This window comes from Schistocerca gregaria, chromosome X (assembly GCF_023897955.1).
Source record: "Schistocerca gregaria isolate iqSchGreg1 chromosome X, iqSchGreg1.2, whole genome shotgun sequence".
In the NCBI taxonomy this organism is placed as follows: domain Eukaryota; kingdom Metazoa; phylum Arthropoda; class Insecta; order Orthoptera; family Acrididae; genus Schistocerca; species Schistocerca gregaria.
Genome location: NC_064931.1, coordinates 367780165 through 367789381, shown reverse-complemented (window position 1 = coordinate 367789381; position 9217 = coordinate 367780165). Strand labels below are relative to the sequence as shown.

Sequence of the window (9217 nt, the reverse complement as noted above, 5' to 3'; positions counted from 1 at the left end):
ACACCGACTCAAAGGAAGGCCTTGGCGCTTGTTGGTGACGTCACGTCAGCTAGGCACGGCGAACTCCAGGTCTGTTGCAGGCAGAAACGCCTGGGCGTGCTTATCACTATAAATCTCTGATTTTTGGACAAAATGTTTGGTATTGTTTTGGATTCTGCAGTTTTATTTAGATGAAAGATTTTCTTACTATCGTCAAGCTACAAATGAAGATCATAGTTCTGTATTACTGAATCCTGTCCAAACAAACGTAGATCAATATGAGAAGACGCTTTGCCCCATTGCAAGCTTAGGAAATTTTACATTCTAGTAACTATATTTACTTGATCCATTTTGTTATCGAAACTTACCCCAACCCCCTTACAATTAGCTCGTTTCTTTTATTTATTTTAGTTTGACATCGTCACTGGAAATGTGAATTAATTTACATGTGTAAATGTCCAACTGTTACCAGTTACTAGATTACAGTCCTTTTCAACGAAAGGAATTCTAAACATGAAACAAAATAGCTTCATACATCGAAAATACTGCTGAGCTTAAACTTTTTTAAAGATGCACATTAGAAAATATAAATATTCCCCTCTTTCAATTGAAAAGAGAAACTTTATAAGATAAAAAAATTATTTGATAAAACAAGTATCTCTCTTTTGCCTCTCCTTCTGTCCTCCACACCGAGCGAGGTGGCGCAGTGGTTAGCGCACTGGACTCGCATTCGGGAGGACGACGGTTCAATCCCGTCTCCAGCCATCCTGATTAAGGTTTTCCGTGATTTCCCTAAATCGTTTCATGCAAATGCCGGGATGGTTCCTTTGAAAGGGCACGGCCGATTTCCTTCCCAATCCTTCCCTAACCCGAGCTTGCGCTCCGTCTCTAATGACCTCGTTGTCGACGGGACGTTAAACACTAACCACCACCACCACCTGTCCCCCACCCCCTTCCCCAACGTGTACAATCGCAAGATATTTCATTAACATTCAGTGCTCCTCACCCCATAGTCAACCAGGATACCTAAAGAAGAGCACCAACACGTTCACAGTTTCTTGTAAAAGCAACCCAGTACAAACGTAACTTCCTCAGATTTACAAATAAGGTAAAGAAGCACGAATTCTGTTGCTGCTGAACCATGAAGTTATTTTTGTATGTCAATCCTTACAACAGATGGAAATTTAAGTTCAGGAGTACACTATTTGTTAAGAAGTGTAATTAATTGCTCAATTAATTTATTGCAGAAATCTCTCAGAACAATGAGTGTTGGTCAACTACCGCCAATAGTTTCACATTTTCCTGTGTGAGGGAGGGAGACACCACCATTATGAGTATGCCTGCAACAGACCTGGCGTTCGCCGTGCTTAGCTGACGTGACGTCACCAACAAGCGCCGAGGCCTTCCCTTGAGTCGGTGTTGAATCAACGCACCCGGGAAAGGAGTCGTTTCACTGACGCCGATTTTGCCACACCTTGAGGCCTTTTCGTGTCAGTTCTCAGTGGCGGTGTGTCTGAAGTGTTCTCCTCTTCAACTAGTAAGAAAACCATGTGATTTTAGCCGTGGGTTTCGTGATATGACATCTATTGCTGAGAAGTCAAAAGAGGGGCTGTGACGACCTTCTCATCGAGTGACACGTCCACGGTGGCTTTGGGCAGAAATGTGGTGAAATTTGGTGCCAATGTGACTTCAGTAACCCATCTTACAGCTCACGTCAACTTTTGAGCAGTGGTCTTTTACGCACGTGTCGACATCTTACTGTTTGAAGCGTCACCGAGCCCGAGGGTGATGTCGCAGATCGCCACGCTTTTGCTCCGCTACAGAGAAAGGTTGTAGGCACCTTTGAGCCAAATTTCAAACTTTGCGTCGCACTGGGAGACAGGTACGGGGAATCAAAAAAGTGATCCTTTAATTTTATTGCACAGTGTACTAAACGACCACCAGCCTTCCTGTGTTTTATTATAAAAGAAAAAGCAAAGTCTTTTCCGTCTTTTCTTCTTCCTCAATTACGCCATAACCTGTCGGTTGTGTTCATCTCCTGCACACGTAAAGCGGAATCCCGGAAACAGACAGTGTGCAAAAGGGCTAATGTCCTTCATCTTGTAAGTATGTTGGCAGCGCTATAGACAGCGTTAACATCGCTGTCAGCTCTCTGCGCCCTCGGCAACAGATTCTGTGGTTGGACAGACTAATAGTTAGCGAGTGGATAGGGAAGTGTATGGACGTGGTATTTTTAGTGGCGAGTCTGTGTTGGTAGGATATGCATTGTGAAGTGAGATGATATGATGTGTTTATAAGAAAATACGCAAGGAAATTTGTGATGATGGGTGTTTCGTCGATAATGTTTGGGCAGTTGGACTATTGACAACTAAATCATTTTTGGAACTGGATGCCACATGAATAGGGTTACATTTTCTAAATACATTGTTTGCTCTTCAATAAAATCTTTGGCTAACCATATGCCTACTAGTAGTTATAGTCTACAGTAGTTAGAATCTTTTTATTTAGCTGGCTGAAGTTGCCTGTTGCTGTAATTGCTGTAGTTCGTGTTTCAAGATTTTCGGTGAGGTAAGTGACTTATGGAAAAGAATGGGATTTGCACTGCTGGGATTCGTGATTGAAATGAGTTTAGGCAATTAACAGAGTTGGAGGTAGTTTCAATCTTAAGAATTATATGGCTGGTGTGGCCTTCTCTCGACTGTCCCTAAGACTGCAGATCCACGACAGACTATTCAGAAGCTGTATATCGCTGTAAGTCATCATCGTCACACATCGATATTTTCATGCTCCATTCTTGCGCCACTTGAGTTACTTTTTGATTTTCTGTTTCATCAAGTCACGTTACTGTTCGTGTTGTTGTAACCAGTCCCTGCGAGATGGTGTCATAACCTTTCTTTTCTCATTATTATAGAGACTTTTTGATTCCAGTAGAAATTCATATGATCTGTCTCTACCGACTACATATTGCATTACATCCCAAATGATACGTAGTTCCTTCATAGCCACACTCGCATGATTAGATCTGTTTTGTGATGAAACCGTAAACAAGCCTTTCTGTTGCTTCTGAGTCGCAGTAACATTGCTATTCTTGCAGAAGCAGTAATTTAATTTTTTATTTAGCTGTCACACGACTTACTTCGACCTCTGGACATCTTCCTTTTTCAGTCATTACTCTGCGATTTTCCTCCAAATTTGCCACTCGTGGTAGCCGTGCGCTCTTAGGCTCCTCGCCACGGTTCGCACGGCTCCCCCGTCGGAGGTTCGAGTTCTCCCTCGGACATGGGTGTGTGCGTTGTCCTTAGCGTAAATTAGTTTAAGGTAGATTAAGTAGTGTGTAAGCCTAGGGATCGATGACCTCAGCAGTCTAGTCTCATAGTAATTTACCACAAATCTCCTAAATTTTCTCCAAATTTTATATTCTTATACATTTTAAGGAATCTCCGCGCCTATTCTGTGGTGGTGGTGTTAAGTTCCTATGGGACCCTAGGCTTACACACCAGTTAATCTAACTTAAACTAACTTACGCTAAGGACAACACACACACCCATGCCCGAGGGCTGAGCCGCTGGAGGACTCGAACCTCAGACGGGGGGAGCCGCGCGAACCGTGAGAAGGGGCCCCAGACCACGCGGCTACTCCGCGCGGCACCACCTATTCTGTCCTATATTGATTTTTTCGTTATGTAGAGTCTTTTTCTGCATACTTGAGGGATGTAGGAAAATAAATTTTGTCTCTCGTCTAACATCAATTCCAATTATCTGGTTACCTCTTGGCTTTTTCGTGGTTCATTCTTTATTTTTATTATAGAGTCTCTCCTTCTTTCGAGCTTTGCTTTACACACTAGGCAAACTGTCTTGCTTGCCGCCATCTGTAGTTTATTCCCTGTATTTGTAGAATGAGTTTGCTGTTGCCTTCTCGTTGCACATTGGATTCCTGTTACCACCAATAGTACGTCGTATCCCATTAGCCTCTTGCTTCTTTTATAGATCCTAGCTCTTACAAAATCAGGTAAAGGGCAACATTACCAAAAACAGTACTTCAAACGAACCACTCTGGGCACACTTTACGTAATGATGAGAAGTTTTTGGGTCTCCCGTAATGAGTATGACACTCTTCCAAAGGCCGTGGTATCTTAGCACTGCCGCCCGACCAGAGACCTTAGAGAGTTTCACAGCATTATACACCAGGAAAATCTACATTCACTCATCCTTTGTTCAATTCTTTCTCATAAACTGTGTATCGGGTAAGTCTGGATTTTCTCCCACAGCAGTAAGGCATTAGAGGTACTGACGATGCTTAAAGGGTCAAAGCGGAAACTTCATTTGATTCTCCCTTTCTAAACCTGAACTGATTGGAGTTTATGCTTGCAAGAATGATATGAGTTTCTAATCACCCACACAAGAATTTTTCTTGAATCTTTCCCATTACGTTTAACATGAATACTGGCCGGTACGCCTTCGCCGTTGATGGATCCTTAAACTCTCTATTTCTCATCATGGTGATCTCTCCTGTTCCCAAGTATTTTGTATTCTTTCTTGAAGTAGGCATTCGTTGTATACCTGCGTGGTACTCTTCTATGCCTTAGTGCCTGTAGATCATCGGCTTTTATTCCGTCAGGCCCTCTTCTTCGATGTTATAATAGCCGTAGTTACTTGTTGTCCAACAAAATGAATAACTACAAAATTTAATTCGTCTCTTGTCTCAGCTACTTCTGTCGTCCTGTCTTATTTTCACAGTTGTCGTCTAGAAGCAGCGTTCACATTAAAATCCCTGCTGAACCTAAACCCCTCCCCCCTCCTCCATCAAGTTCAACAAATGGGACTATGGGACTTAACTTCTAAGGTCATCAGTCCCCTAGAACTTAGAACTACTTAAACCTAACTAACCTAAGGACATCACACACACCCATGTCCAAGGCAGGAATCGAACCTGCTACCGTAGCGGTAGCGCGGTTCCAGACTGTAGCGCCTAGAACCGCTCGGCCACTCCGGCCTACCTCCATCAAGTCCTTGTAACGGTACCCTCTACTATTCTCTTATGTTTTTATGTTTCAGTAATTCCTTGTTTAACAGTCTATTGGTCCTGTAAATTAATAATCGTCTCTCTCGCTCCCTGGCACCTATTGCGTTCTAATAAAATTTTCTCTGTGGTCTTGATTTTCTTTTCAGATTTTGTATATCACTTACACATCAGCTCGTATCAGTCGAATCCACGGCTGTCGCTACAGGACTCAGAAACATCCTTCCACGGACTGCTCTGCTCTGGTCTCCCACTGGGTTTGAAAGGAGTATTCTGCCTTGTTATGCCACATCTTTCCTTCACATTACCTTTGGATCTCTAGCACCGTCTGAGGACAACTACCACCTTTTGTGTTTTCTGAATCGCTGCTGTGATTTTTTGTACCATCTCATCAATGTAAAATCTCCCGTACTTGTACGACGAAGATCTAAATGAGGACTTCGCCCTTTTTAAGTTGTTTATTGATAACTGATGTACACAGTTTCCGACTGCGACTTTATGTGCCAGAACAAAGTATAGAAAGTTATGGTCACTGATCGTAAGACCTTCTTCACCTGCCCATGACACTCTCTTTCTGCGGGTATCTCAATTGACTGGGGTTACGTCAAATCTTGAGAACGCGCCAAGTCTGTTGTCATATGTGGGAGGCTCTAGAGTTGTAATGACTTATGTAGTAAGTTAATGGCTTGTAAGCATAATTGGTATGTTACAGTGGGCGTTCAATAAGTAATGCAACACATTTTTTTCCTGAAAGCAGATTGGTTTTATTCAGGGTTCAAACACACCAAGCTATTCCCCTCACTTTGGGCCACAAAGTCCTATTTTTCAACATAATCTCCGTTCAATGCGACGGCCTTGCGCCATCTTATTGCGAGGGCCTGTGTGCTAGCATGGTAACACTCTACTGCTCGACGTCGGAGACACCTTCTTACTGCATCAGTAACCTCCCATTCATCTACATACTGCTTATCTCGGACTGCATCCTTCTTTGAACCAAGCAGATGGAAGTCGGATGGTGCCAGATCTGGGCTGTAAGGTGGGTGAGGAAGAACAATTAAGTGAAGTTTTCTCAACTCATATCGGGTGCGCAGACTTGTGCGAACCCTTGCGTTGTCATAGAGAAGGAGAAGTTTGTTTGCATCTGTGTGCCGCCGGCTGGCACGCGGGAGATCGGACAGGTTTGCACGACCTTGTTGCGATGATGACAGATGCCTCGCCCAACAACTTACCTCCTTTTGTTCATTGCCAGGTCTCCGTAGACATTCTGCAAGCGTCTATGAATATCTGCAATGCTCTAGTTTTCTGCCAAAAGAATTTCAATGTCAGCTCTCTGTCTAGAACGGACCTCCGTTACGGACGCCATTTTCAAGGCTACGTACAGTGCCGTCACCTACCGGAACTTAACAAAACTATAAATGCTGAAGCGGGAATATCCCACGATGTACAGCAACAAATGCTGAATTTTTTTCAATAGAAATTGGCCGAGAAAAAATGTATTGCATTACTTAAAGAGCGCCCTCGTAAATCTTTGCAACCCTAAACCCATGTGCCGGCCGCGGTGGTCTAGCGGTTCCAGGCGCTCAGGACGTAACCTGGCGACTGCTGCGGTCGCAGGATCGAATCCTGCCTCGGGCATGGATGTGTGTGATGTCCTTAGGTTAGTTAGGTTTATATAGTTCTAAATTCTAGGGGACTGATGACCACAGATGTTAAGTCCCATAGTGCTCAGAGCCATTTGAACCTAAACCTACGTCTCCTGTTTCCTTGCTGAACAGAAGTGATTATTTTGTGTTCGCATCTGTTGTTATACACTGATGAAAATGGCAAGTGTTACATCAAGATGCACCGGTCCGATATTTATTTAACCTTTGTGGAGATGTTCAACACCTAACAGTATTAAGTTATTAACTTTTCATTCCATATGGATGTGATGTCCCTCATCAACGTAAAAAAGGGGGGGGGGGGGTGCGACCCGCAGATAGCAATACTCTCTTGTATTCTTTGTGACATGAAGCAAACAGGCTTCATATTTCATTTCAGTTTCCATTCATATATCTTCTGTCCCCATTGGATTTGTTCTGGTTTTATGTAACCATTCTGTTAAAGTTTCCATTGCCTCTGTAACTGGGACATGCTCTGAATGAATGTCATTCATACGATTCATACGGTGTGAAATGTGATGTTCTCCGTAAGGGAGAAAACTAACATTACTTGAAATTCTGGACATTAGTAAACACCAATCAAAGACTCCAGACCTGCTCCTTAATGACCAAATATAGTTCCGTTACTCGCCCTTACTAAAGTAGCATCATTAGCTAATAAGCTTGTTAATGGCCCAAGAAGCCAAAAGCCTGTTCACAACTAACTAAGTAATATCGTTGTGGAACATTAATACTTTGTATTCAAGTTATTAATAAGTCTATCTCCCTATAAGAACCGACGGAATATTTCGAAAATATCATCAAATGTTCTAACGTTGCTCAATTACCCGACATACCTAACAGGTTAGTGACACCGAAGCCCAAAGTCACGCAACAAGTATTGTGCACATTAAAGAAAAAACTGTCCTCTCAGGATGTGATTGCCACCAAGGGTCACAAGCGGAACAGTTTAGTGTTACTTAATAAGGCAGAATGTAGTGAAAAATTGTTTAAATTCCTCAACCCTGTAGAGTTCCCTCACTTACCTTACGATCTCTGTAGAAGTGAAGTACCTTATTAAAACCTGCAAGTTCACATTTACTGATAGTGATACTAAATACCTCACAAACATGAGTGCAATAGCAATCGGGTTATATGGGTTAACTAAGCTTCACAAAGAAGGTTGCCATTAAGACCTGTATTGTCTTTAGCTTCAGCACCTGTTCATAAGTTAACAAAAGAGTTATGGTTACTAATTAAAACAAAAACTAAATTTCAATCATGTTTTGGAATGCCTGATTCACTTGCATTAGCGAAAAAACTAAAAATGTGCCCATTCCACCTAGTGCAAAACTAGTCTCATCTGATGTCGGCAGCCTGTTTTCTAATAGCCCAGTTGCAGATGCAATGGAAATATTAGCAGAATGGTTACATAAAACCAGAACAAATCTAGTGAAGACAGGAGGAATAAAAATCCAAACTGAAACATGTTTAAGGCAATTCCTACAGTCTCTGTAGAGTCAGTCGGATGGGTTAGCAAGCGGGTCCTCACTGAGTCCCTTATTAGTGATAATTATTTATGGATAATGTTTAGATAAGGAGCCCCTAAGATCTATAATACAATGTTATACTAGGTATGTTGATGATGTTTTGTGCTTGTCAAAAGGTACCACCAGACGATTAAATAAATTTATCCAACATTTGAATTCACACCACAGTAAAATCATGTTTAACATAGAGTTAGGAGGAGACTATCAAAGTTTCAGACCTCACCATTCACATCAGTAGCAAACAACACTCATTTAAGATATAGAGGAAAGTAACCTCAACAGACACAGTAATACCAGTCACTTCCCAGCATCCCATAACACATAAACATGCAGTGTTCCACTCCATGGTGCACCACCTACTTCCTGTACCTCAAACCAAACAAGATTTCGAAAACTGATTGAAAATAAATAAAGAAATGGCAACAAGTAACTGTTGTAGTCCTACACTGATTGACAATATACTCAACAAAAACAAGAGACAGAGGATAACAGGTCTCCTTTATCCATCTCAGTCAGCACAAAACCACACTGCTAACAAATTGCCTCCCATCGTGGTTAGGAGTTCACAGGTTATTTCCAGGAAACAAAAATCCAGAAAATATAATCCAGCTTTTTACACTAGGAATACTGCTGCTCATCTTCTGTTGAACAGTAAAGATAAGATTCCACCTTTAAAACAGAGTAGAATTTGTATAATTTCCTGCAATCAGTGTGACAAATTGTATGTAGGTCAGTCAGGTAGGGCTATAGCTACTAGGTTGGCTGCACGGAAAGAAGTTGGAGGTTGAAAAAAAAAAAAAGATTCCACCTTTGCTGAGGATGCTCTGAATGAATTTCATTCATATGATGTGAAGGAGACAACTAACATTACTTGAAAGTCTGGCCATTAACAAGCACCAATCAAAGAATCCTGACATGGTCCTTCATGACTAAACACAGTTCCATTTTTTTTTGTTTGGGTTGGTGGGGGGGTCATCAGTCTTCTGACTGGTTTTATGTGGACCACCACGAATTCCTCTCCTATGCCAA

The 9217-nt window shown here is 42.0% G+C and overlaps 1 non-coding gene across 1 annotated transcript; it reads left to right on the top strand.

Annotated features, from left to right (window-relative positions):
- Positions 1-671: 671 nt before the first annotated feature.
- Trnaa-cgc (transfer RNA alanine (anticodon CGC)) lies at positions 672-744 on the top strand. The gene has a single exon. It is a non-coding gene; the product is annotated as a tRNA-Ala (tRNA).
- The last annotated feature ends 8473 nt before the right edge of the window (positions 745-9217 follow it).